At 41.4% G+C, this 27,269-nt stretch overlaps 2 long non-coding RNA genes across 2 annotated transcripts in view; one reads left to right on the top strand and one right to left on the bottom strand.

The window, feature by feature from the left end:
- Positions 1-8,533: 8,533 nt before the first annotated feature.
- The window catches only part of LOC116269193, a 49,326-nt gene continuing 30,590 nt past the window's right edge, over positions 8,534-27,269 (bottom strand). The window contains exon 3 of the long non-coding RNA XR_004176645.1: positions 8,534-10,199. This is a non-coding gene — a long non-coding RNA (uncharacterized LOC116269193). The remainder of the gene's footprint in view (positions 10,200-27,269) is intronic.
- Positions 14,015-26,165, top strand: LOC110740945. The gene is made up of 3 exons (XR_002516293.2): positions 14,015-14,406; positions 22,356-22,434; positions 26,088-26,165. It is a non-coding gene; the product is annotated as an uncharacterized LOC110740945 (long non-coding RNA).

Raw genomic sequence — 27,269 nt, 5'->3', positions numbered from 1 at the left:
TCATCCCCTCCTTTTGCAGACAATATGACCAAGGCTCAGAGAAAGTGTATCACCTATACAAGTTCGTGCTACTAGAAAGTGACAGACCTAGGACTTGAACCAGATTGTCTGATTCCAAAGTCAACACTTGTTCTGAGGAGGGGCTGGGCCATCTCCCGAACACCCCGTCCTCCAAAAACCATCTCTCCTTGACTAATTAGGACTCTAAAGAACTATACTCCAACAGACATTTCCCAAAGACTTCCTGGGCATTTGGAGCTAACAATTAAGATCTAGAAATTCCATGCAGCACACAAGAACAAGTCTTGTCTAGTGTTCTGTTCATAAAGTCTTCAGAATAAGACGTCTGGTGATGTCAGGCTGGGCGCAGTGTCTCACGCCTGTAATCCCAACACTTTGGGAGGCTGAGGCAGGGAGATCCGTTGAGGCCAGGAGTTTGAGACCAGGTTGGCCAACATGGTGAAAGCCTATCTCTACTAAAAATACAAAACTTAACCAGGCTTGGTGGTGGGTGCCTGTAATCCAAGCTACTCAGGAGGCTGAGGCAGGAGAATCACTTGAACCCAGGAGGCAGAGCTTGCGGTGAGCCAAGATCACGCCACTACACTCCAGCCTGGACAAGAACAAAACTCCGTGTCAAAAATAAAACGAAGAAGTTTGCTGCTCTCAGTGTCACACAGCCAAAGATGTATTGAGCACTGACTCCATGCCAGGCACTGAGCAACATGCTTTTCTACTCATCTCATTTCATCCTCACAAGCTTTTGGGGAAAGCCTATTACTATCTCTGTCTTATCCAAAAAGACATCAAGTCCCAGAGAACTTAATATAATAACCTGCCCAAGATCAAACAGCTAAGTAAGTGGCAAACCGGGATGTGAATGCAGATTTGTCTGACCACAAAACCCAGTCATTTGGGGCTTATTAATCAGATGGGGAGGTAGACCATGCTTATTTGAGAAAGTCATAGAATAATAAATCAGCCATACTTATTAGTTCTTAATAATAATGTCTCCCACTGGCTTTCATGATACTCAAAATCCTACTGCAAGGACATCATTCTATGATGTAGCTCCTTTCCCCAGCATGAATTAGATGTCTCTCCTCCATGCTGAAATGTGATCTGCCCTTGTGCCCAAGAAGAAGAGAGGGACACAGACGTTGGTGAGCATTCATAGTGTCTACAACAGACAGAAGAGTAGCCCCTTCTCTGAGTCCTCAATCCCAGAGCCCATCCCTGAGAAACAGAGGGACCAGAGGTTTCTAAAATGGTTCAGCAAGAGACTTATAATTAGCCTTCACTCAAACCCCTTCCTCTGCTCTCAGCACCATTCCAGAACATCCCCACAAAGAGGCTGGCCTCCAGTGCCATGCACAGCCTAGTACTAGGCAAGGCACTAAAGCCTCTTAAAGAGCCCCAGGCACAGAATCTCAACTTTGTCTTTCCTAGTTTCAGGAGCTCACAAGAATTAACTAGTAGACATGTGATCTGCCCTTCACGTGTCTACTCCCTGGGGAATGGCAGCAAGGCCCACTGGAGGCATCTCTCGTTCCAGCTTCTCCAGCTTCTCTCTCACCCCTCCACTCCAAGTCCATAGCCAGAGTTTACTCTTCTCCCCACAGGGCCTCTGTACATTAAGATTCCATTTCACAGTGGGGTGAAAGGATAAGATGTATCTTAATTTACCTGGTGTTCTGCCTGCCTAGCTTATTTAGATTTTCAGCCTGCTGAGAAGGAATTGGGTCTAGCTTAATGATCAGTTCAACACTTAACCTGTTGCTGACACTTGAAGGTGTTCTAACTCAGATGAAAATTCAGGGACAGCATTTAGGCAGGTAGCCCAGGCATAGGAGATCCTCTCTGGCTCTCTGTCATTACTTAATTTTCTGCCCAGCAAAATCAAGGAAATAGGACTTGGAATAAGATTAAGTCTGAACTTCAAAAATGTCATTCCTTGAATTCCAACTACTGGTTTTAATGCTTTTTGGCATGGGCGAGGCCTCATATTTCTAGCCTGACACCCAAGCTTTGTGGTCCCCACAGCTTCCAGGAGCTTGGTGGTTTCTCTGCTGCCTACCCTCTACAAATTATTAGAAATTAATTTGACTTGGTTCAGCATTATCTGACAATTGCACTGACCCCCCTGTGAACCTTTCTGGCTAATTTACATCCCCGCCATGTGGCTTAATGTCTCCAATGCCGGCTCACATTATTTAAAGCTCATGCCAATTATAATTTTTTAATACAGTCTGAAAATCATGCTGTTACTTAGCAACAAAGGTCACTTCAATAAATAATATCTTGTGAGCCTATTGATACCCTCGATTCTTTTTTATGGGGATTGAGAGTTAGTGGTGAGACCTTTCCCAGCTATTGCCAATGCCTGAACTTTCGACAGGTGTCCACTGCCTGTGGTCCCTTCAACATGTGCAGGCTCAGCTGCCTTTCTCCTCACTCCAGCCCCTTTAGGGCAGTGACTGGGTGGGCCTGGACCAGCTCCCCTCTTCCCATCCCCCACTCTTCAGTATCCCTTATGCCTGGGGGCCTGTATTAGTCCTTCTCACTCTGCTACAAAGAACTACCTGAGACTGGGTAATTTATGAAGAAAAGAGGTTTAATTGACTTGCAGTTCTGCAGGCTGTCTAGGAAGCATGGCTGGAGGAGGTGAGCAGGCTCAGGAAACTTACAATCATGGTGGAAGGTGAAGAGGAAACAAGCACGTCTTATCAAGGTGGAGGAGGAGAGAGAAAAAAGGGGGAGATGCTACACACTTTTAAACAACCAGATCTCATGAGCACTCCCTATCATGAGAATAGCAAGTAGGAAATCTGTCCCCAAGATCCAACCACCTCCCCTCCTCCAATACTGAAGATCATAATTCAACATGAGATTTGGGTGGGGACACAGAGCCAAACCATATCAGGGCCACAATAGAAAAAGTGGTTAATATGTAGATCCAAAGGGGAGTGGGATTTACAGACATCAAGCTAAAGTCCCAGAAAACTTTTATTTCAGAAGTCAAGGGTTGGATATCACTATTGATATGGAAGATCATGACTTTTTTCTCCTTGTAGATTCCCATTTTCCCCTGGGAAATGATCTTAGCTACAGGCACATTGCATGGGTGAATCTCTAGTGGACAACCCCAGGGGCAGTCAGGGGTTCAAGATTCCACACCATATCTGAACCCCAGACTTAAACCCCAAGGGCATCCCCCCTTGGTGTCTCCCAGGCCCCCTACAGGACGCCTTGTCCTCCCTTTTCTGTTCAGAAAAAAGAAGCCTCCTTCCTCCCTGGGCAATGGGGAGCTATAAGTCCCCATTGCAACTTGGGAAATTCACCACACAGGGTTGTTAAGAAACTGTAAAGTACTGTATATATACAAAGAAATCCTTGTTATGAGCACTCAAAGAAGATCCAGCAAATCTTCACGAAGCCTGGCAGTCTCTAGGGAAGGCAAGGTCCAACTACTGTCTCTGCCATCTTCCCACATCCCACTACTGTTATTCTGCAGGTCAATCTCAGACAAAAAGCCACCGACTTTCGGTTTAGTCCTCCCCATCAGAAGCCTCCATTCTTGGAGAGCCAGACTAGGATTTTCTTCTTAGGGTTTGACCTTCTTAGGGTTTGAGGCCTCTCAGCTGCCTGCACAAAGGGGATACGGTTTTACACTACCAATTCATCTTCTTCGTTCTGTAGAAATCAAGCCTGGTGTCATTAGTTCACATTAATTCATTGTCAAGTACTATGCCAACCACCTTACATATCTATTTAATCTAAGGGCATAGGTACCATATTATTCCCATCCTATAAACAAGGAGCTGAGACACAAAAGAATTCCGTATTATTTGGCTAGCATGTATCAGAGACAAGATTTGTAAGCAGAGATTTTCCCTCCTAAAATCCATGCTTGTAACCATTTCCCTTACTGCAAGTATAAAATCACTCTCTTCCCCTCACTAGCGATAACACGTATTTTAAGGGCCATGAACTCAGACCAGACTGGAAAATTTGGGATGGTCCTACCTTCTATAGCTAAGCTATGGAACAAAATTACAGGAGATCTTGTCCTTTCAGTCTCCTTATCCAAGATGAATCCCAGCAAACTGGACCTGCTAAATTTCTCACTCTGTGGCCAGTTTTTCTGTTGTTGTAAGGATCCAGCCTTAGTAGCATATTCACTGCACACCGTCCATTTGCCAGGCACTGTACTAGGCACCAGAAGGCATGTGGGGAGTATACATAACCAGACAGATAGCCTGTTATCATCCAAACCTACGTATTCTTGTCGTGAAACATCCTAGCAGGATAAAGAATCTAACTGAGCAGGATCTTAGCACCATTTGACTTTATCTTCCTATAACTCACTCCACTTCATTCCCAGGGACTGTAGAGAAATGCAGCTGTCACACAAACAACTTTCTTTCCAAACCAGCACTTTTCATATCCAGGTCAACAGTCTGTAGAGGAAGGGCTCACTTCAACAAGCACCTGCAGGACCTTCCCAGATTCACCCTCAGCCCTAAACCACCAGCCTTGAGACCAGGCCAGAATGTTCCATTGTACAGGGGAATTTTCTTCCATTATTTCATTTGAATTAAAAATTATTTGAGATTCTATTCCAAGGCCAGGGTAGCCTGAGGCCTCTAAAAAGACAGCTGTTTCAACCTGCTCATCATCCTACAGCATCTGCAGCACATCACTCAGAAAAAGAGTGCAGCCCACAGGCCTCTAGCTCACCCTCTGGCAGGACACATCTTCCCACAGTCATCCATGGGACCAAAGCCAGCCACACCATCAGGAACCACCAAGAGGCCAAAAGGCAGGCAGCCATCCTCTCAAATACAATTCATTTCAGTATCTCTGCCTCCCAGTCCTGCTTTCTCTCCCTGCCCTGTTAGAGTCCTGCATCCTATTTAACCTGATTTCTAAAATGTGTTCATTATGCCTCAGCAGTTTGCATGTTTTCTTAATCTTTACCTTATCCTCACTCATTGGTATATAACAGCTATCATAAAACAAGGTGTCCATGTTCTCAGCTTGTCCATTCATTCATTCACCCACTCATTCACCAAATATTTATTGGGAGCTATTTATGTCAGACTGTACAAGATGTTGAAGACACAAATGAATAAAATACCACCTTTGTACTTGAGGAAGTCGGGGTCAAGAAAAGGAGGCAGACATGTAAATCAATCATTGTAATATATACAATGAGTTTGTTCAAAATTCAGAAATAACCCAGAAAAAGGTGGGACAGACTGGGGAGGAATGAAGACACCTACACAGAGGAGGGAGAGAAGTGCAGTGCTACACTTTAAGAACTAGAGAGAGGAGGGTTCCAGAAAGGGGAATTGATATAATCAGAAGCAAAAGGACATAAAAGAGTAAGATGGGTGGCCGGGCGCAGTGGCTCAGGCCTGTAATCCCAGCACTTTGGGAGGCCAAGGCAAGCAGATCACCTGAGGTCAGGAGTTTGAGATCAGCCTGGCTAATATGGTGAAACCCCATTTCTACTAAAAATACAAAAAATAGCCAGGCGTGGTGGCACGTGCCCGTAATCCCAGCTACTCGGGAGGCTGAGGTGGGAGATTCACTTGAACCCAGGAGGCGAAGGTTGCAGTGAGCTGAGATTGCACCATTGCACTCCAGCTTGGGCAACAAGAGTGAAACTCCATCTATAAAATAAAAATTTTAAGAAGTCAGATGGGTTTAGGAAACTGCTGTAAGTGCTGCATTGTCAAAGTGCAGTATATAAAGTACAAAGCACAAAGGAATGTGAGGGGAGACAGGCAACAGGGACCAAGTTTTAGAAGGCCTTGTGTGACTCACCAGGGACTTTGTTTAGCAATAGCAATTGCTGACTATTTTTCAAGTTTACTATAGGCCAGCCCCTGCACAATGCAATGCACTGGCACCACTTCATCTGAGTCTCTTATATACCCTTCGATGAGGTAGGGAATACTTCTAGACTGATACCATAAAGCAAGTGTCAGCAACATTCCAAAGCCAAATTTTGACACTACAAGACGATTAAACTATAGGCCAACATGCTCTAACCTAATGCTGTTATTATCATCATTTAAGAGACTAGCAAACCATACTCAACATGTACATGTTCCAACAAGATCATACAGGCCATTGGGTGAGGATTTATGACTGGCAGGCAAGGTTGGTTCAACAGGCACAAATCGGTAAATGAGGGCCAGTGAGAAGGCAAAAGATGATGGTAGTTTGGACCAAGGTGGCAACAGTTGAGGAGGAGAAGCCATCAGGGTTTGTTGATTGTCCGGATAAAAAAAGATCTCAAACAAACAAGCTAATGGTACCCTGAGGGAACTAGAAAAAAAGAACAAATGAAGCCCAAAGTTAGCAGAAGGAAACAAATAACAAAGATCAGAGCAGAAATAAATTAAATGGAGACTAGAAAAACAATAGAAAAGATAAACAAAATTAAAAGTTTGTTTTTGAAAAGCTAAAACAATGGACAAACCCTTAGCCAGACTAATTAAGAAAAAAAGAGAAGACAAATAATAAAATCACAAATGAAAAAGGAAACATAACACAGAAATTGACAAAGTTGATCATGACAGAGATCTTACTATAGAGAAAATGACATGCCAACAAATTGGACAACCTAGAAGAAATGGATAAATTCCTGGAAACATGTAATCTGCCAAGACTAACCCATGAAGAAACTGGAAATCTGAACAGACCAATAATGAGTAAATAGCATTTGAATACAGTAAAGATAAACAAAATTAAAAGTCATTGTTCTTTGAAATAGCTAAAAGCAATTGGACAAACCCTTACGGACCAGACTAATTAAGACCCAAAAAAGCAGAAGACAACCATGAATAAAAATCACAAATGAAAAAGGAAACATAACACAGAAATACAAAGGATCATAAGAGACTACTATGAAAAATGACATGCCAACAAATTGGACAACCTAGAAGAAATGGATAAATTCCTGGAAACATGTAATCTGCCAAGACTAGAGCCCATGAAGAAACTGGAAATCTGAACAGACCACATAATGTAGTACAATTGATTTGACAAGGGTGCCAAGATCACACAAGGGGGAAAGGACAGTATCTTTTAATAAATGGTACTGAGAAAACTGGATATTGACACATAGAATAACAAAAATGAACTCTTATCTTGCCTTTTATACAAGAATCAACTCAAAATAAATTAGAGACTTAAATATTAAGACATGAAACTATTAAACTACTAGAAGAAAACATAAGGGAAAAGTTTCATGACATTGGTCTGGGCAATGATTTCTGGAGCACAACCCCAAAAGCACAGGTAATAAAAGCAAAAGTAGACAAATGGGATTGCATCAAACTAAAAAATCTTCTGCATAGCAAAGGATACAATAAATAGAATGAAGAGACAACCCACTGACTGAGAAAATATTTGCAAATTATGCATTGGTTAAGAAGCTAATATCCACAATAAACAAGGAATTCAAACTATTTAGTAACAAGAAAACAAATTACCCAGTTAAAAAATAGGCAAAGGACTTGAACAGACATTTGATAAAAGAAGTCATATAAATGGCCAACAGATAAATTTTTAAATGCTCAATATGTCTAATCATAAGAGAAATTCAAGTTAAAATCACAATGAGATATCACCTCACACCTCTTAGATTGGCTATTATCAAAAAGATAAAAGGGTTGTCAAGGATGCAAAGAATGGGGAACCCTTCCTTATACACTGTTGGTGGTATTGTAAATTAGCACAGCCATTTTGGAAAACTGTATGAACGTTTCTCAAAGAACTAAAAATAGAGTTACCATATGATTCTACAATCCTACTACTGGGTATTTATATAAAAAGGAATCGAAATCAGTTTGTCAAAGAGATGTCTGTACTCCCATGTTCACTGCAGCACCATTCACTATAGCCAAGATATGGAAACAATTTAAGTGCCCATTTGGGTGAATGGATTTTCTAAATGTGATATATATATACAATAGAATACTATTCAGCCTTAAAAAAAAAAAAAAGAAAAACAGAAAATTCTGTCATTTGTGACAACATGGGTAAACCTAGAAGACATTAAATGAAACAAGATATTAAATGAAACGAGATAGTAAATGAAGATATTAAAGATATTAAATGAAATAAGAAAGGCACAGAGACACCAAAACCATATGATCTCACTTATGTGTGGAACCTACACATGTTGAACTCATAGACGTAGAGAGTAGAATGGTGGTTACCAGAGGCCAGGGATGAAGGTGAGGGGTCAGAAAGGGAAGATCTTGTTCAATGGTTACACAGTTTCAGCTAGAGAAGAGGAGTAAGTTCTGGTTTTCTATTGCATAGCACATGACTGTTAATAGTTAATAATTTAGTTATAATTAGTTAATAATAATGTATATTTCAAAATAGCTAAAAGAGGATTTTAAGTCTTCTCACCACAAAGAAATAATATTTGTGACAGATATGCTAATTAGCCTGATTTGATCATTCCACAATGCATACATGTATCATAACATCATGTTGTACTCCATAAATATGTACAAATATTATTTGTCCATTCAAAATAAAACTTTAATAAAGGACAGTGCCAGGATTTTAAAAGAAAGAGATTGCATTAACCAAGATGAGGAAGTTTCTGGTAGAGTTGTTTAGCAGATTATCAGAAGCTCAGGTTTGGAAATGTCAAGTTTGAGGTGCTTACTGGACCATCTGAAATGATCAAGTAGGCAACTGGAAATATGGGTCTGTGGTTCAGGGGAGATGTTCAAGCTGGAAGATCTATTTGGAAGCCGTCAGCAGACAGACGGTATAAAATTCATGTGACTGGATAAGATCACCTAAAGAATGTGTACAGATTGGGAATGAACCATGGGGCCCTTGAGATTTTAGAGGTCAGAAATCTGCAAAGGAACCAGCAAAGGAGATTGGAAAAGAGTGACTGGAAAAGTGAAAAACAAGAGGTAGGCATTGATTTTAGCAAAAGAAACATCAGGAGAGGAAGAAGGAAGAAGAAAAGGAGGAAAAGAATTGTTATCACTTCCCACATCATTTTCTTGTCTCAGGCACCCCAGTTTCCCATCTGCCCAGTGTTGTCAGCCAAGGCCCAGACCTCAGTGCAGCCATGACTATCTGAACTACCAGGCACTTAATTTCCAGTGGTTGCTTAATTATTCCAATATCAGTATGTTTTTATTGAGTTAATAAGAAGGTTTCATTGCCTGAATTATGTAATGGCATACTCTTTGTAATCAAAGAATTCTCTAAAGGTAGGAATAATTTTATTTGGTTTTGAAATCAGGGCACTTACCATGAAAATAATTTCTGAACATTTTGGTACTTTTTATCTAATTTCCTAAAATTATCCATTTTAACATCTGTAAAAGGACTCTCTTTTTTTCTTGCTGGAAGCCCAAAAGAAACCAGTATTTGCACCTCCCCAAAGCAAACTTATCCTCTTTGATTACATTTGCCAGCCAATGAATTAACAAAGCTGGTAGCTCCTAAACAGACATAAATCTCACCTATTAGATGCTGATGCAAAAGCAAACATTCATCAATAGAACATCAAATTGGCAGTCCAAACACAGAGAAGTATAATCAAAGGCAAAATTCTATTACTAAAATTTGCCCCTTGGCTTCTAGCTTTTATTATAAGTTTTCTATCCAGTATAGAAATACAGGTCACTGTCATGATCCTCAGTTCACTCACACACACTTTCGTTTCCTTTCCCATTCATAACATTCTCCTCTAAGCAGCATTTTCTCTTCCAAATCTGTTGTAAAAGAAATTATGACATTTCACTGAATGCAGAGTCAAAGATCTATATGAACAGATATGTGTAATATAAGCATGAATGAGTTCCATATGTCTTTTGAAAAATAAGGTTCTACTAGAGCGAGAGGCCATCCAATATTAATCAAACACACATGAATTTTACTTAACACTCTGCCAGTGGCTTTGATTTCTGAGAAAATCAACATTTTAGTCTATGTAAATAATCTTTGCCTTTGAAAGAAACAAGATAAAATTATGTTTTTCCTTTTCTACAACAAAATTTTCTCCTTCTGGTTTGAATGCGCCAACTAAGGTCAATAGGAAAATCTTCGACTACCATCCAACACTCACCTTCACTTGACCTTGATTAATATCGGTAACAGTTGACAACATGTGCTCTGACTGTCAAAGTCTTACTCCATACCTAAAGGAAAGGAGAAAGCATTTCTGCACAATGCAATGGACCTTTTGCATTCATTCAAGTAGTGACACAGTGAGAACTGCCACAAACTACGTTCCCGCAGGTGGTACTTTCCTGGCAATCCCCAGATCATACAGCATATCTGTAAACCCCAAGGGATTCAGTGTTGTTGTACCCTTTTTACCTAGGAAACAAACTCCCAAGCAAAAGCAAAATCACCTTTTTTTGAGACTCCATCTCAAGAAAAAAAAAAAAAAAAGAAAAGAAAAAAGAAACCATGGATGTAATACATGTAATACATCATTTCACGAAGAAAAGCTTCCATCACTTTTTTATAAAACTATGTCTACGTCTCTGGCAGCTATTTGGTTAGAAGTCTTTTGAGGTGTGATCTTGACACCAATTAGTATTGCCAGAGGAATTGTTGCAGATGACTTCAAGTTCCTTGTGGAGTCCCACAGACTGGCTTCAGCCACGGCCTTCCTCAGCTATACAGCAGCTTTGGGAAATGGACAGGGTGGGAGAATCCTGACACCTGGCTCGGAAGCGCTCCACCTTCATAACTAGCTGTGCAAATGACGTAGCTCACTGCTCCCCTATGGAGCTGTACTTTCGTAGTTCAAAACTGAGGTTTTTGTTCCAGGTAAGACAATCTAAATATTCAAAAACAGAGGAAAGACTAAGTAAGCCATAGCACATTCAATAGAGGGAATACTCTAGCGCTGGGGTAAAACATGAGGGAGATCTATTAACGCAAGCATGGAAAGATTTCCAAGACACACTGACGACTGCAAAGGGAAAAAGAGCAAATCAAAGAGCCAAAACTGGCAAGATTTTCCCACTTATAGAAAAAGCAAATTCCACGTAGAAAACTGTAAATTTCCATATGTTTATGGAAAAATACATATGAATACGCGTCTGTATTTATAGATATATATAGGTTGAGTATCCCTTATCTAAGATGCTTGGGACCAGAAGTGTCTCAAATTTCAGATTTTTTTCATATTCTGGAATGTTTCCAAATACATAATGAGACATCTTGGGAATGCAACCCAAATCTAAACATAAAATATATTTATATTTCATATATTCCTTATACAGAGAGATTGAATATGATTTTATATAGTATTTTTTAATAATTTTGTGCAGAAAACACATAACTCATCACACAAGGTCAGCTGTGGGATTTTTCACTTGTGTCTTCATGTCAGCACTCAAAATGTTTTGGATTTTGTAACATTTCAGATTTCAGATGTTGGATTAGGGATGCTCAACCTGTGTATACATATGTGTGTGTGACATACTTGTCCATGCTAACACATAGGTGTGAAGGGATAGTTATGCATCATAAGGAAACAGCAGTAATTCTCTTCAGGGAAGGGAGTATGGTCAGGGTGAGTTAAGAGTGGAATTTTTTTATCCTGCATTGTTTGGCACTCTGGATTGTTTTTTAACAATGAGAATGCATTTAAGTGTTACTTGCATTACATTTTAACAACAGCATAAAATGTGTGAGATTACAGGAAAGAATATCTAGAATATAAATAATAAAATATAGAATATAAATAATATGAATAGGAGTAAATGAAGAGTGCCCAGTTGTTTAATAGGAGTGTTGAGCCAGATAAATAAGACACTATGTATGAAAGTCATTTATAAATGGGATAATACTATACAGACAAGGACCGATATTTTGCATATGTGGTCAGGGTGTGCTATGAGTAGTGGCTAAAATTTCACACTCTAGAGTCAGATCATAGGATTTAGAGTCTCAGCACACCACATAAATGAGCTATAGGTCTCAGGAAAATGATGAGAAATTCTCTGTACCTCAGTTTCCCAATCTGTAAAATTGGAATCATGGTAGTAATTACTCCCATACGACTATGGTCAGGATTAAAACAGTAGTACACTAGAGGGTTTAGCACAGAGCCTGGTGCATGGTAGCCCACAGGATGAATGAGTCATATTTATTAACACCCAACTTAAAGGATATCTGGAGGCCTCTACATGCCAAAATGTACCCCTCTGCTGCCTCCCCATTCATTGGAAAAAGTCCACAATAGTCACTGTTTGGCTTAGAGCCTCAGAGACCGCTGTTATGAAAGAAATGCAGTGCTCATCTGAGGAAGGTTAAATATTGATATTACAGAAATATTTATAGGGCAGCTATGACATGCAAGCAAGGCACTGAGAAGGATTAAAAAGAATGCCAAAGAGGTGCTCTGTGATCTCAGGGAACTCAAAGAGGTAAGACATAAATGCAAGAAAAGTGAAAGAATATACAAGAGATAACAGCTCAATGCTGTACAAGAAGTGTCACAACCCAGTGCATGATTAATTGCCAAACAGTGATGCAGGGGAGGATTACAGCCATGCAAAGACCAGAGAGAGAGCTGAGGGGAAACGATCCAGGACTGCCCTAAGGAGAAAAGGAATCTGCACCAATAATGGGATGGCTTTAGATGAGCAGGGAGGAGCTGGCGGGCGGTGGGAGGTGGGGGGGCGGGGTGGGGGCCTCCCGGGGTGAAGGTGGAACATGAGCCAAGTCAGGAAAACAAGAAACCCCTGAGCATTATTAGGCGAAGACACAGGGATGGATACCATGAGTGAGGGAGTGAGTCTGACTCAAAGGAGTTAAGCAAGGGGCATGCTATGAGTAGGAGGAATGCAAGGATAGCCTGGAATCTGAATATGGAAGACTTGAGATAGATCAAGAAGTCTGAGATGCAGCCTGTAGACAACGGAGGGTCACGGAGGTTCCAAATGAGCAAAACTGGTGACAGCCATGTTTTGACACTAGTCAGGAAGCAAGGGGCAGGATTCCAGGGCTAAGAGAGTGAACCATAGGAGAAAAAAGACTGAGGCCTGTTGTAGTGACACAAATGGGCCATCTTGGTGAAGATCCTTAACTAGGATGTGTCAGAGGGAAAATCAAAACCACTGGTCCATTTAGCAGTCAAGGAACCCACAAACAAATGGTAAATCTTTTCTGATCCTTTTTCTATGATCACCTTTACTCACATCAGCTTGTAAGTCTAGTTACTGTAAGGAGGGAGACTGTAAGGAAAAAGAGCAGGACAGCTAAGTTTAGAGGTGTCAAAAGAGAAAGGAAATCTCAGGAGCCAGGCATAGTGCCTCTGAAGGCAAAGTGTGCATGGAAGTGCTGGGCTCCAAGGGAGGCAGAGAGAAGCACAGAAGAGACAGAGATCTGTTATAAGAGGTTTGACCCATCCTGGCCAGTGGATAGTCTGGGCTCAGCTGAGGTCAAGTAAGCAGAATCTCCCAAATATTGGGATAGCTATGCCTGTGTGCATAACCTCTATGCTCAGTGAGGTTAGAGTCTAGCGGGTCTCAGGGATGTGCTCAAATATCTGTAATGCAGAACCCAGGGTTTACTACCATGAAAAACAAGCAAGCGCTTTGTGAGCTCAGACAAAGAAAGGTCTACCGTGGATGGACTGGGGAAGGGGGCTTACACCAAGTGAGATGGGGTGGAGGAGGTAAACTTTAGATGGTCTTTGAAAGTAAATAGGCTTGTAGGCCGGGTAAGGTGGCTCAGCCAGTAATCCCAGAACTTTGGGAGGCCAAGGTGGGCAGATCACTTGAGGTCAGGAGTTGAGACTAGCCTGGGCAAAATGGTGAAACCCTGTCTCTACTAAAAATACAAAAATTAGCCGGGTGTGGTAGCAGGTGCCTGTAATCCCAGTTACTCAGCAGGCTGAGGCGTGAGAATCCCTTGAACCAGGGAGGCTGAGGTTGCAGTGAGCCGAGATCATGCCATTGCGCTCCAGCCTGGGCAACAAAGCAAGACACTGTCTCAAGAAAAAAAAAAGAAAGTAAGTAAATAGCCACTTAGAAAAGAGATGAATTCTAGAGAAAGAAACCTCACAAACAAGTCCTATCTGCAGAAAAGCCTTGCACTTGCTTGAAAACAAAGTAGCCCAGCTCTGCTGTAGTAAAGAACAGAATGAGTCATTAAGCTGAACACACAAAGAACCTGGTGATGTGTCTGTCATAATGAAGAGTGGAGAGTCACCAAATGGTCTCCATCAGTAGAGGCATTGGTGGCTACATATTTGGAGTCTAAATCTGACCATGAATGCTAATCCATGGTGGGCAGCATGGAGAGGAGAGAGGCATTGCAAGAGAAGTGCCTTATGATGAAGCCTCCATCTAAGGTGATGGCAGGAGCAATGGAATGGATAAGGTAGGTATGAGCAGACCAGAGCGCTGATTAGACACAAGAGTGAAAAGAGAAAAAGGGGAGGAAAATATGTAAAGGTCAGTCAACTAAATCTTAGTTGACTAGGAGCGAGATCATGTTTTTGTTCATGTTGGATTTGAGGGGCCCACAGGAGGTGCAGGTGGGAAGCACAGCAGGCAGCGGGAGATGTGAATGCTGAGCTCAGGAGAGCCATCACAGTCAGAGATACCAATATTTCAGTTATTCCTGCAGAGTCCTTAAAAGTGGCTATATGAGTAAATAGGTCACTGAGAGATTAAATATGAAAAAAGAGAATAGGTTGAAGAGGGAACTCTCTGGAGTCATTAGAATTTGGAAGCACCAGGAGGAAAAGAGCAAGGGAAGGAAGCAGATGGTGTCTCTTCTCCCTACCTTATAGGACAGGATGTCCAAAGTTGCGGCAGCCATCTTGCCAACATGAAGTATCAAGTATGCAGGAAAAGCTAAGGGACTCCCAGAGAGGTCAGGCCTCCTAACTGGAAAGTTCAGTTGTGTTTCTTCAATCTGAACCTTCTTGTGCCTCCTCTCTACAGCATTCGTCAGTGCTGACAACCCCACATGAGGTTCTTGCCCTCTAGAGTCCCATGGCACTTTCCCTCTTCCTGCCTGTCCCTCCTAAGAACGTAGTGTGGCAATTGAGTGGTGGGCAGAGAACTGGCCTAGTAAGGACTGAGTAGTGATCGTGTGAGTGAGGTAGGCAAAAAGGGGGCACAAATGACAATTGAGAATACAGGGAAGCATAAACTCAGGGCAAGTTGAGGAGTCGAGAGAGAGTCAAATGAGAGAAGTAAAAGGAGTGGGATGGTAATGTATTAGTTATCAACTGTTAACACTTTAGGTAGCATGAGATTCACATATTAGCTACTTAGACATTTTGTGGCCAGGCACAGTGGCTCACGCCTGTAATCCCAGCACTTTGGGAGGCCGAGGCAGGTGGATCACCTGATGTCGGGAGTTCAAGACCATCCTGGCCAACATGGTGAAACCCAGTCTCTACTAAAAATATAAAAATTAGCTGGGCGTGGTGGCACGTGCCTGTAATCCCAGCTACTTGGGAGGCTGAGGCAGGAGAATCACTTGAACTTGGGAGGCAGACGTTGCAGTGAGCCAAGATTGCACCATTGCACTCCAGCCTGGGTGACAAGAGTGAAACTCTGTCTAAAAAAAAAAAAAAAAAAGAAATTTTGCAAGCAAAGCAAAGTAATTAGTTGCACCTGAGATGTGATCATGAGCTCATTGTTTATACCATGGGGAAGGGAATGCAGAAAAGTCCCATTTGTGGGGAGAGGAAGGAGCAGAGGAAAAATAAAGCAAAATGCCACTGAATGTATTTCTTCTGAATGCAGAAAAATTCCTTTGGGAAGCTACAGAGTACTTCATGGGAGCACCAAGACTTGGCACAGAACATGAGGGCATCTCAGGAACTAAGGAAGGTTGACTTGGAAAAGCCACAGGGAGCAGAGCAGCCAATTGGCTCAACATAAGTTTTATGAAGATCATCACCAGAGATAAGCCAAGAGTCAGAGTTGGAGAGTTTCAGAGTCAGCCAAGTTCACGGCCAAAAGTAGGTCTGTGAGGGTTGTTTGAAGAACTAAGCATGCCTCCCCATGGACCAATACATTGACATAGGACCCAGAGCTTCCTTAGCACAGGAGCAAGACATCCTCAACCTCATGTACATCTTCAAGATCTGCATCTTCAAGAATCCACATGTGAAGGTTGAGCCAATTTTGAAATTCTGAAAGGGGTGCATAGTAGGCAGGGAGATGAAGAGAGACCAAGGTTGTCTTTGGAGTGTCCGGGGAAATCAGATCCTGTGGAATCAGCCAAACCTTATTGCTTATGCCTTAATTTCTGCCTCTGTGTCACTTTTTCTCTGGGAAGTTTGGGTGTGACACTTCTTCAGTACAAATATGGGGTCCTCAAATGCAAGGGTGCAAATGTGAGGGAAGAGTGAAGCACAGCTTATTAAAATCCAAAGCACATTTATTGAGCACATACTACATGCTCATCATTGGACTTGGCTGGGGAATCAAAGACAGACCAAACACTGAGTATTCCAACCAACAACAGCTGCCTAACAAACCACCCCAAAATGTGTGGTCCAAAACAACCACTGTTTTAACATGCTCATGTTTCTGGGGGAGTCAAGGAATTAGTGAGAATACAAAGGAATAGATCAAACAGCTTGAGAAGACTGGGATAGCCTTGCCAGAACCATATGTCTGTGGCATAGTTTCTGGCTATCTGTTAGATTCCTCGGTTCTTCCGTGATATGGCCTCTTCTAGTGGCTTCCTCACAGCATGGAAGTCGCAGGGTAGTTAGACTTCTTAAATGACTAGCCACAGATCCAGAGAAATGGAAATAAAGAAAGAAGAACCTATTAGTCCCCTTAAAGGCCAGGCCCTGAACTAGTATAGCATCACTTCCACCATGTTCTGTTGGTCCAAGCAGTGACATTTAAGTAAAGGGAGGGAAGGGATTGATGGCAGTCATCTTGTGGACAAACTGCCACACCACACTTGCCTGTGAGGAGGTGAGAGGCTGGGAGCTCTGTGAGGGCATGGCCCACATCTGTCTGCATACCCCAATGCCTACTACACTTCCTGACACATAAGACATGCACAGTAACTACTTACTAAATTAATAAGATGTGCCCAGCAAGACTTCATACCCCAGTTTATCCCTCAGCAAAACATGTGTGTACCCTCAAAGAGATGTACTTTTAAGAAACACTGTGGAAATTTGGGTAGGAAAATAGCCCTGACTTCTCTAGTTCGGTATTAGTAGGCCACATTTATCAGAAATTAACCAACTTTCCACACCATGTGGTCAGAAGTGGTCTTGTTACCTATCTGCAGTTCTACAACTACATACAATCATCAAGATGTAAAACCAAAGTGCTGTTCAATTGAACACATAATACTCTTGACAGAGGTCCTGCTCCACTCTTTTTCTGTGATACCCAGCTGAGATGGACAATACAGAAACCTCATGGTTTCCTTCATCCCTGTCACACTTCAATATCCCATCAGAGTCAGCACTAAACAGACAGTAATGTGCTTCCTTATACAGTGGTCGCACCCCAGGCTTACTCAGTCCTCCAGAGCCAAAGGTGCCTCCCAAGCAAAAGACACCAGGCTGCATCTCACCATTGTGAGTGAGGAATGCACACTTCCTACAGAAATGAGAAAGAAATCTAAGAAAGGCAAACTTTCAACACCCAGCCAGGGAGTCCCCCTCTGCCTTTGCCATGTAACATTCCTCAGGCCTAGAGGGTGAGAGATGGCTTGAGTTGCCTGAACGTGTCTTTGGTGCATATATGATGGCGGGCGGGCGTGTGTGTGTGTGTGTGTGTGTGTATCACAAAATCTTGCTCTGTTGGCCAGTCTGGAGTGCAGTGACATGATCTTGGCTCACTGCAACATCCAACTCCCGGGCTCAAGTGTTCCTCCCGCTCCACCTCAGGAGTAGCTGGGACTACAGGCACGTGTCACCATACTCAGCTAATTTTTGTATTATTTTTGGTATAGATGGTTTTGCCGCATTACCCAGGCTGGTCTCAAGCTCCTAGGCTCAAGCGATCCACCCATCTCGGCCTTCGAAGTGCCAGGATTACAGGCATGAGCCACCATGTCTGGCCCATAGATGATGTTTTTTATGCATGGCAAGATCTCTTTTTTTAAAAAAAAGTCAACATTTACTGAGCATTCAGTATGGATCAGACACTGTGCAAATTTCTGTTCACAAATGATCTTCCTGAAGCCCCAGAATCCTATGAGATACATTATAGTTTTGTGCCCATTTTATAGCTAGGGAAACTGAGATTTAAAGAAATGAGAAATTTGCTCAACTCACACCGTTGGTGGACAGCAAAGATAACATTTGTACACAGGCAATCTAAATCCAAAATGCGTCTTCTTTAGCCTCAGAATACTGCCTCTTCTTTTTCCCTGAGGCAGGTAAGTACAGAGCTGGTTGATGGCTGAGATCACTATTAATAAACGGCGGGCTGACTGGACTCTTAGAATTAGGGCTGATAATGAGGATGCAGAGTTAATGACAAATCAAGCTGCTTGGCCAGTGATATCCTGCTGAGGCCCCTGAGGTTCTTCAGACAATCCAATCTTCCATTTAGCCAACCAGATAGATAATGCTGTTCCCACACAGGTCGGGAGGGTGCCCTCCATGAAAGTTAATCTCTATGTGAGAAGGGAAAATTCAACTCCCTGCCAAAAACTCAGCCCTGGCTTCTTTTCCATCACGGTACTTGAACGAACCCACCATAGGCTTTTTCTTTCTCTCTTGTCAGGAAGCCAAGAGTGGCATTTCAAAGGACACGTTTACCCCTAGCAATTTCTCTCTTCCACCACCATGTGCTTTCTTCTCATAAAAGAGGCCAGACAGTGAAGCTGTAAACCCAGCTGGTGAGATTGACGTCCTGTTTCTCCTCCGTCCCTCCGGTGGGTATGGCTCAGGAGCGGTGCATCATGAACAATAAACATTTAAGTGAAAATGCTTCAAGACAGAGATAATCACAGTTTAACAACAACAACCCCCACCCCCCAAGAAAAAGAGAAAGTAAAAGATTTTAATTGATCTAGCAGAGCGGTGAATTTGAGAGAATCAATGGCATACAAATAACAGAATGGACAAAACTGCAAGGAAAAAAATCTCGACCTCGGGTTTCTGAAAAGCTCTGCCTTAATGCTCTCCAACATCTGGAGCACATACATGGGGAATGGACTGTCTCTGTGAAATGTACCAAACAAATCGGCTCCTCTGCTCCTTAGTTCAAACACTTGCATTTTTACAATGAATGGGAAATCTACAGCAACCACTGTTATACCACTTACATTTTAAAAAATCATCAGGTAGACAGATTACAGAAAGTGAAACAGAGTTTCACATATGCTACAATCCCATCGTCTCTGCCAAAAATGAACCGCTAAAGGAAATCCCAGAAGTTTTATATTTGTCTGCCATCTTTTGTTTTCCTACACCTATATAGGACTGCAAAGGATAGAACTTCAGTAGGACCTAAGGCGAGCTGACTTCACCAGACTTGAGATACGGCAAATTTTAAGAGAAATATGTATGGGTTTCTCATTCCCTCTATTTTCTGTGACAATGGACAGAATAACTTTTCCATTCCCCAAATTCCAAAAATGAAACATAAAGTTGATAAGTGTTTTAATTGTCAAAATAAACATACAAAAACTATAGCACATCTAGGGGTGGTGGACTACTTGCCAACTAAAAAAAAAGGGTGTACTGATAGCTTAAAATGGAAGAAAAACATTTTTAATTGTTTTCCTTCAACTTCTCCACAGAACTTAAACACATACCTATTTTCAGGAACTGAGGTTAATTTTTCATATCCATAAAATGAAAGTATTGGATTAGATGAACGCACAGCTGCCTTCCCAAGTGAAACAAATTCTATAATTTTAAATATATATGTATACATATATATGTGTGTGTGCATATATACATATGTATGTATATATACATGTATCATACATACACACTATATAAAATGCATACATAAGCATACATATGTGTATATATGTGTGCATACATACATGTGTGTTTATACATATATAAGAAAAGAGTTACTTTGCTGACACGTCAACATGATTTTGATATAAAAATGTATTTTCCCTTGCATCTGATATGCATTTAGTCTCTCTGGGCTTCAGTCTTTGAATCTGAACAAAAATAAAGACTTGGACTCATGGGTGGAAAATGGGTTTTGACCTGCTTGCCAAATCCTATCCTTTGCCAGGGTCATTATGTTGAAAAGCATCAGTGAAGCTATGCCTGGGCTCAGCATAAAAGAGTGCTTATATTTATAATGAGTATTTATAATGAGTATTTATATATAGTGAGCATTTATGATGAGTAATTATAATAAGCCATATCACAAGGCAGATCATACACGATATTTCTATTGCTCTCAATCAGCCTATTAAAGTCTAAATTCTATTCGCTTTGTGAGAGAGTTATTGTGGGGACGAAGAGAAGTCAAGAATGGGTCTACACACTGGAGGTTCACAACCAAAGAAACAGAGGTCCAAAGAAATGAAATTCCTTGCCTGTAGTCAAAACTTGAATTCCAGCATTCTGAGTCCAGAGCCATTGTACTACACCACCCCACCTTCCTTAAATGCTATCAAACTCTATGCAAGGGAGTGCCTACTTGTGATCAATGAATCAGTCAAGGTCCAGCCAGGAAGCAGAAACCTCTCCTCTCTAGGTATTTTAAGCAGAGGAAATATTAAGGAATTAATAACAAATAACTGGAGAGCTAAGAAGCAAAACCGGTGAAGCAACCTGGGGATTAGGAACAGCAGAAAGTTGCTGTCATCCTTAGACTGAAAGAACACAAGGAGAAGGTAATGTTCCCAGAACCAGTTTAGCAGCTTCCTGGTAAGAGTTGGAACTATGGAGGGAGAAACGGTGGGGAGTTAGAATCATAGAAGAGGTGTAGCCATGATGAAAAAACGACGGCTTCTCCCTGCTCCCCTACCTCTAGTTTTCTGTAAGTGTCTCCATTGACCAAACTACTCATATGTCAGTTACCAAGAAAGCCTGGGAAATACAGCCACATGATTGTAAGCAACAGCAGTTACAGACAAAATAATGTATTGCTAGATAAATAGATAAATATAGGCATGATTTCAGACCATGAGGTTTAAAAAAAAAAAAAAAAAAGCCTAGACTATATCCATATCCTAAGGATAGGCCCAATGTTTTCTCCCTAATCCATTCGTGTTTTCCTATTAATATATGAAAACATATCCCCTCTCCCAAATGGAACAGGAAAGAATATTTTCTTTGTACTTGAGTCTCTTGCCTCTAGCTTCACAGTCAAGAGGTACAGACTGGCATATTACCTATAGAACTCTCAATGGAATTTTGCATAGATGCCAAACTAAAAACAATCTCCTATCCAGATCACTCCAACTCTTGTATGAAGGTTTAAGGCATTGAGAGAAGAGGAAAATTACCAGAGAAGGAGGCCAAAGAAAATGAGCCGTCCTCAGAGACTCATAAGCTAAACGAAAATGTCTTCAAAGCTATAGATTGAAGGGAGTTCTGTAGCTGGAAGACCCCCAGCTTCGGAGTCAGAGAAAATGACTGTCAAAACATGATCCTGGCTGTCTAGATCAGAACCACTTTGAGACTCTTGTTAGACACCTAAACTCCAGACCCATGGAACTAGTAAATCTAGACATGGAACCTGAGTATTGTATCTTTGGCAGAGGCTCTAAGATATTTTGGGAATAAGGATGCCAGGAGTAGGAAATCCTTGGCATCAACCAAAAATTCAGGGTGTAGCTACCAGCATTCCTTCTAAGGTGACCCAGTGATGCTGTTTATCGATTCATGTCATCTGTAGCTGTCAAGGGTGTATTGCTCTGTTTGATCATCCATAAGAAGGTCTGCTCATTACCCAGTCCTATTCCTAGGGATCTATTCCTCCTCCTGACTGTTTATTTATAGTTCTTCCTTCCCTTTTCCCCTTCCCTGGGGAAAAAGTATGGGGCCTGACAGTTTAGAAAGCTCGCTTCCCTTCATCCCTACAGTCCTCCTCCAGTCTCTCTCTTTTTTGCTTCACAATGATCTCCCCAAGAGACCCCTTCTCCTGAAGCTGGGGGACCCAACCTGCCAGCTCCTCATTTCCCACGTCACCCTAAAGTGGCAGAGGAGGTGGATATAGTAGATCTGGCTGCCCCAGCTGCTGGTCTGGGAGGCTTGTCCATCACAAGTGGGGAGGTCCTCTCCCCTCTGGGGTTGACTGAAGTTAAAGGGGCTCAGGGAAGGCCCTACAGGGAAGGGATCGGGATGCAGCATTGTTATTTGTGTCTCATGTAACAGTGTTTCTTTTCCTTTAAACAATCGACAGGGGCCACCTTCCAGGGAATGGAAGATGAAAAGATGGTGAGATTACCTGCCAGGACCATTTAGGCTTTAATGATTTTCACGTGAGTGCTCCCGGAGACGCTGTACAGCAACCGAATCATAGGATGCTGTTGTAATAAAATTAAAATTACTAAAATAAACTGCTGGGCATCTGGAAAGCACCGAGAACACAACATATTATGTAAACTGACATCCAAACATTGTACACCTACATGGCCCTTGAGTTACAACCAAGGCATTATGCACGCTAAAGAGTTCTTTTTAAAACTTTAATTTCCTGGTAAGTGGATTTTTATCACTAGGTAGCCAAATCATATTCACTATCAATTTTCTTTATGTGGTCCAGTGTTTTATAGTTTCTTTATGTCAGATTATCAAATTCACATTTACATACATTCTAGAGCTGCGAATACCAAACAGGAACTATTCAAATGAAAAGTAAAGGTGTTTACACATATCCAAATAATAGATTCCCCTCCACCTCCTTTTTTTCACTAGCTATGTTGGAATCCATTAGAAACAGACTTAAGATAGGATTAAAGATCTACATATGAATACTTTGTGACTATGAAAATCAAGCTCTGTGTATCACTCTTTAAAAAAAACACTAAACACCAAATGACATTCAGTTTGATCATGAATATTGATAATATTATATTTATTTTAAATATAATGTATTCATCAGTACTCAACCAAAAGTAAAATTAAACTCATCAGGATCAGAATAACTGTTTGGTTTTGCAAAAGTCAAGGACCCTCGTTGGGTGGCTTAATGACTTCTTGTTTGTGTTCTGTTTGCATAAATTATCCATCAAGTACAGCCATTACACCGGATGCAGCATGGCACTTGCAGAGGAATGAGAGCTGCATCAGGATCCTCATTAAAGGGAAATGCGATTGGAATGGAGTCATCCTTCCATGTCTGGCAAGGATCTGCTGCCTCCATCCCTTTGCACCAATTCCATTTGAAGTTGGAACTGGGCTCACAGACCTGGATTTTTAAAAGCAACAGATGCAATCAAACAATAGATGTTGTAAGATACAGCCGCTGCACCCGTAGCCAAATGCAATAAAGAAGGGGGAGAAAAACAATATAATGGGTTTCAAGGCAATCAGATGAGTCTCTGAGAATACAGGTGCTGGATAATTCTCTCTCCGTTCATCTAATTGTTTATGTACCACAAAAAAAAAAAAAAAAAAAAACACTTTTCTCAATTTCTATGGATGCTCTTTCTACATCATGGTATTACAACCCAATAAGCAGGGTAGGGATTGGACCCCAGTCATGCTGTGTGTATACTAATTAAGTAAGACAGGCAAAAATAACAGCAACCCTGTTTCACATAGCACAAGCATCGTGTTCCAGCCTGGACACATCCTGCAGCTATTCCAATGTAATTGTATTACTTAACTCAGGAAAGCCTCTGAGAATGTTGTTTTCTAGAACGAGATGATGCAAAATGAAGTTGTAGAGCACAAGAGAAGCCACATAATAGGAAGAGAGTAACTTCCCCACAGAGCGATAAGATGGTGTGTTTCCGAGATGTACAGAGCTGAGCATATGTTGTACTGGAATAAAAAATGCAGGTGAATCCAACGGAAGTGAGAAACACACCACTTCTTATTGCAATCTTAAATAAAATTGCCTGTGTAGCTAGAGACAGATCTGGTTTGGTTCACAGACATTCAGTTCTGAAATAAGAAATTGAAAAGCAGTATCAAATGATGATCATAACTGTAAACTGGCCTCGGCTAAACCTGCCTTCAAGGCTGGGACACTATTACCAGCAGCTTAAGCTTGTCACAAATGTTACATGCAAGACAGCATATCCGTGCAAGATCCACACAGCTGGGGCTCAGAGTCAGGCTATAACTGGCTCAGACTGGTCTTTAATACTCTAAACTGATACCAAAAACAGCTGAGATGTGATGTACTTAGTTATAAGTACATCCTCAGGCCTAGTAATACCTCATAATACGACCTTACAGATAGGTTCAAGTACATGAAGGGACACCGTACACACAGGTGACAGGAAACAGCTGTGTTCCATTTACACAGGGGACAGGAAAAGAGGGAACGACATTTGAATTACAACAGGTAGGTGTGACAGGTATAAAAAAACAGAAATGAGGACAACAAGGTTATTAAATAGGAGCCACATTATTAGGACAGTGCAGGAGGAATGGACCTCAAAATCTCGAATGTTAGTGTTATGCATATGTGATGAAATGACATGTTGATTAGAGCAACTTGTACTCAAAATGTTTTTCATAAAATATTGTCTGAAACAATATGAAATGGCCAATGTTGTAAACCACAAATGGCCAAATATCAGCAATTTGATGTGTTCCAATTCAATATTTCTGCCTTAAATAAGAACTCTGAACAACACCCAATGCATATTACGTTATCAATAAATATCTGTAGGGTAGATGACTGATAAATGAATTTTCAAATATTTTAAATGAGAATGTTAAACTGAAGGAGCAAGAGTTTTCTTGGTTGTTTTACATATAGAGCATTCTTGTTGTATGAATTTCTTTTTTGCACCTGCATTGATTATTTTTCTGTCCAAGGCATCTTCTAGTTCACCTTTGAAGTTACACTTACTAGTGTCAGGGACTTTGACCATCTGTAGACACTGCTAATAGTCATCTTCTTCATTTTTTTAGGTTATCAATAATGATGGTTAGTAAAAATCAAGCTCATGCTTTTTCCTAAAGTTTTTGAATATTAATTGGAAAAACAGACACCAGGGGTTTCAATAATCACTGTTTGCTTTTGGGTCTCTGTATTGGCTTAAAAATGTTAAAGGAAAAATGGTCGCCTTCACTAAAGAAGCCTGAATTCACTTTGTGCAGCAAGCTTGTCCAGACATACGGTAACGTCTGAGTATCCTAACATATGCCAACTCCATTCTTTCAGTTACATAAGCCAAACCCTTGCAAATGATCCTTGTTTTTATTTTTGCATTTCACTCACATCCCATATCCAACTGATCAGCAATCTAGAAGCACTACCTACAAAATATGTCCCAAATCCAGCCATTCCTGAGCATGTCTTCTGCTATTCACTCTCACCCGCACCCCAACCCCTTCCAAGGCCAAACCATGGTCCTTTTCAACCTAGATTATTGCAAGACCCCTAACTCATCCTCCTGTTTTATCCTTAGTTTCCTTGCCTTATTCTTCATAAAACAGAAAATCTCTATTCTCAAAAGCTTCCATTAACTTCCTATTTCACTTGTAGTAAAAGCCAAAGTCCTTACAATGTTCTAAGCAGCCCTTCCCAATTGCACCATGGCCTCTTGTCCCTTCCCTGACTTTACCTCCTGCTTCTCTCCCCTTGCACGCTCTGCTCCAGCCACACTGGCCTTCTCCAGACATTCATGCAAGTCTCAACTTCTTCCCCCGTCATCCTATCCCAAATAACAGCTCAGCCTCCACCAGCTCTCCATGTCTCCCCTCTCTGCTTTTACTTTTTCCCCTAGCCTTTGCGGTGGTTTTAAAACATATCAACAAATTCTCTGATATTCCTTCCTTTCAAAGATGGAAGCTAATTTCTCTCCTCTTAAGTATGGGCTTTACTGAGTGACTCACTTTTAACAAGGACAAGGAGGCAGAAGTGATGGAGTACTGCTTCTAAAACAAGCTCATATAAAGCTATCGTGACTTCCTCTGGCGCACTCTCTTGCTCTTAGATCACTGATACTAGATTTGGACATCAGTTGCCATGTCAGGAGGGCACCCAAGCAACTCTATGGAGAGGTCCACATGCAGAAAAATGGAGACCTCCTGCCAGCAGCCACAGGGTGAGTCATCTTGGAAGAGGAGCCTCCAGCCCCAGCCAAACCATTGACTTACCACAGCCCCAGTCAATATTCTGACTTCAACCTCCTAAGAGATCCTGAACCAGAAACACCCAGCTAAGCTACGCTCAGATTCCTGACTCACAAAAACTTTAAGGAAATAAATTATTATGGTTTCAAGCATCTAAGTTTGGGGATAATTTGTTACACAGCAATAGCTAACTAATACAGCTCTTATCACTGTCTAGGTATATAAATCTTACTTGATTATCTTGTTTATTGACTGTCTCCCTCAAGGACTGTAAGTTCTGTGACAACAAAGATACTTATCTATTTGTGTTCATTACTATGATTGCCACACCCAAAAATATAAATTAATATTTTACTTATAATAATAAACGAGGTGGGTATCTAAGATACCCACACATTAATGGATCAGGGATCAGCAAAAACAGGACATTCAAACACATACTTACTGTGGTAGCAAGAATATATATTACTTGGGTTCAGGCAGTACAGACAATGATTACACTTGGCAGTACAGCAGACACCTGCCACAGGTATGCACAGGAATAATGACTACAAAGGGGATCCTATTTTCCTACTGAATACTAAAGATGTGTTTTCACACAAAAGCAAATCAACCAGTAGATAATTTGTGAGTTGTTCATTCTTCATTCAGGCACACAATGGAATCATCAGCAGAACTTTCTAAACCCACACATGCCCAGACTTCAATCCCAATGTCCTGATTGATCTGAAGTGAGGCCTTGGCATCTTTAGCTGTAGAGAAGTCCTCTAAATTATTCCACTGCACAACCAACACTTAGAACACCTTCACTGGGTGGTAAATAACTAAAGAAGGTAGGCAACTCCACAGCCTGCTAGTCCTGGAAGCATTTCACATCAGGGCAGCAACCCTGAAATCCCCGTCTTCATTCATCCATTTGTTGATTATATATGTGGATGCTGGGCTTTTTGCTAGGCCCTGAAGAAATGCAGAGCCTGTGCTGGGCACAGTGGCTCACGCCTGTAATCCCAGTACTTTGGGAGGCCGAGGCGGGCAGATCACAAGGTCGGGAGATCGA

This window comes from Papio anubis, chromosome 10 (assembly GCF_008728515.1).
Source record: "Papio anubis isolate 15944 chromosome 10, Panubis1.0, whole genome shotgun sequence".
NCBI lineage: Eukaryota > Metazoa > Chordata > Mammalia > Primates > Cercopithecidae > Papio > Papio anubis.
Note: the sequence above shows the minus strand (reverse complement) of the source record. Positions and strands in the feature narration are given on the sequence as shown.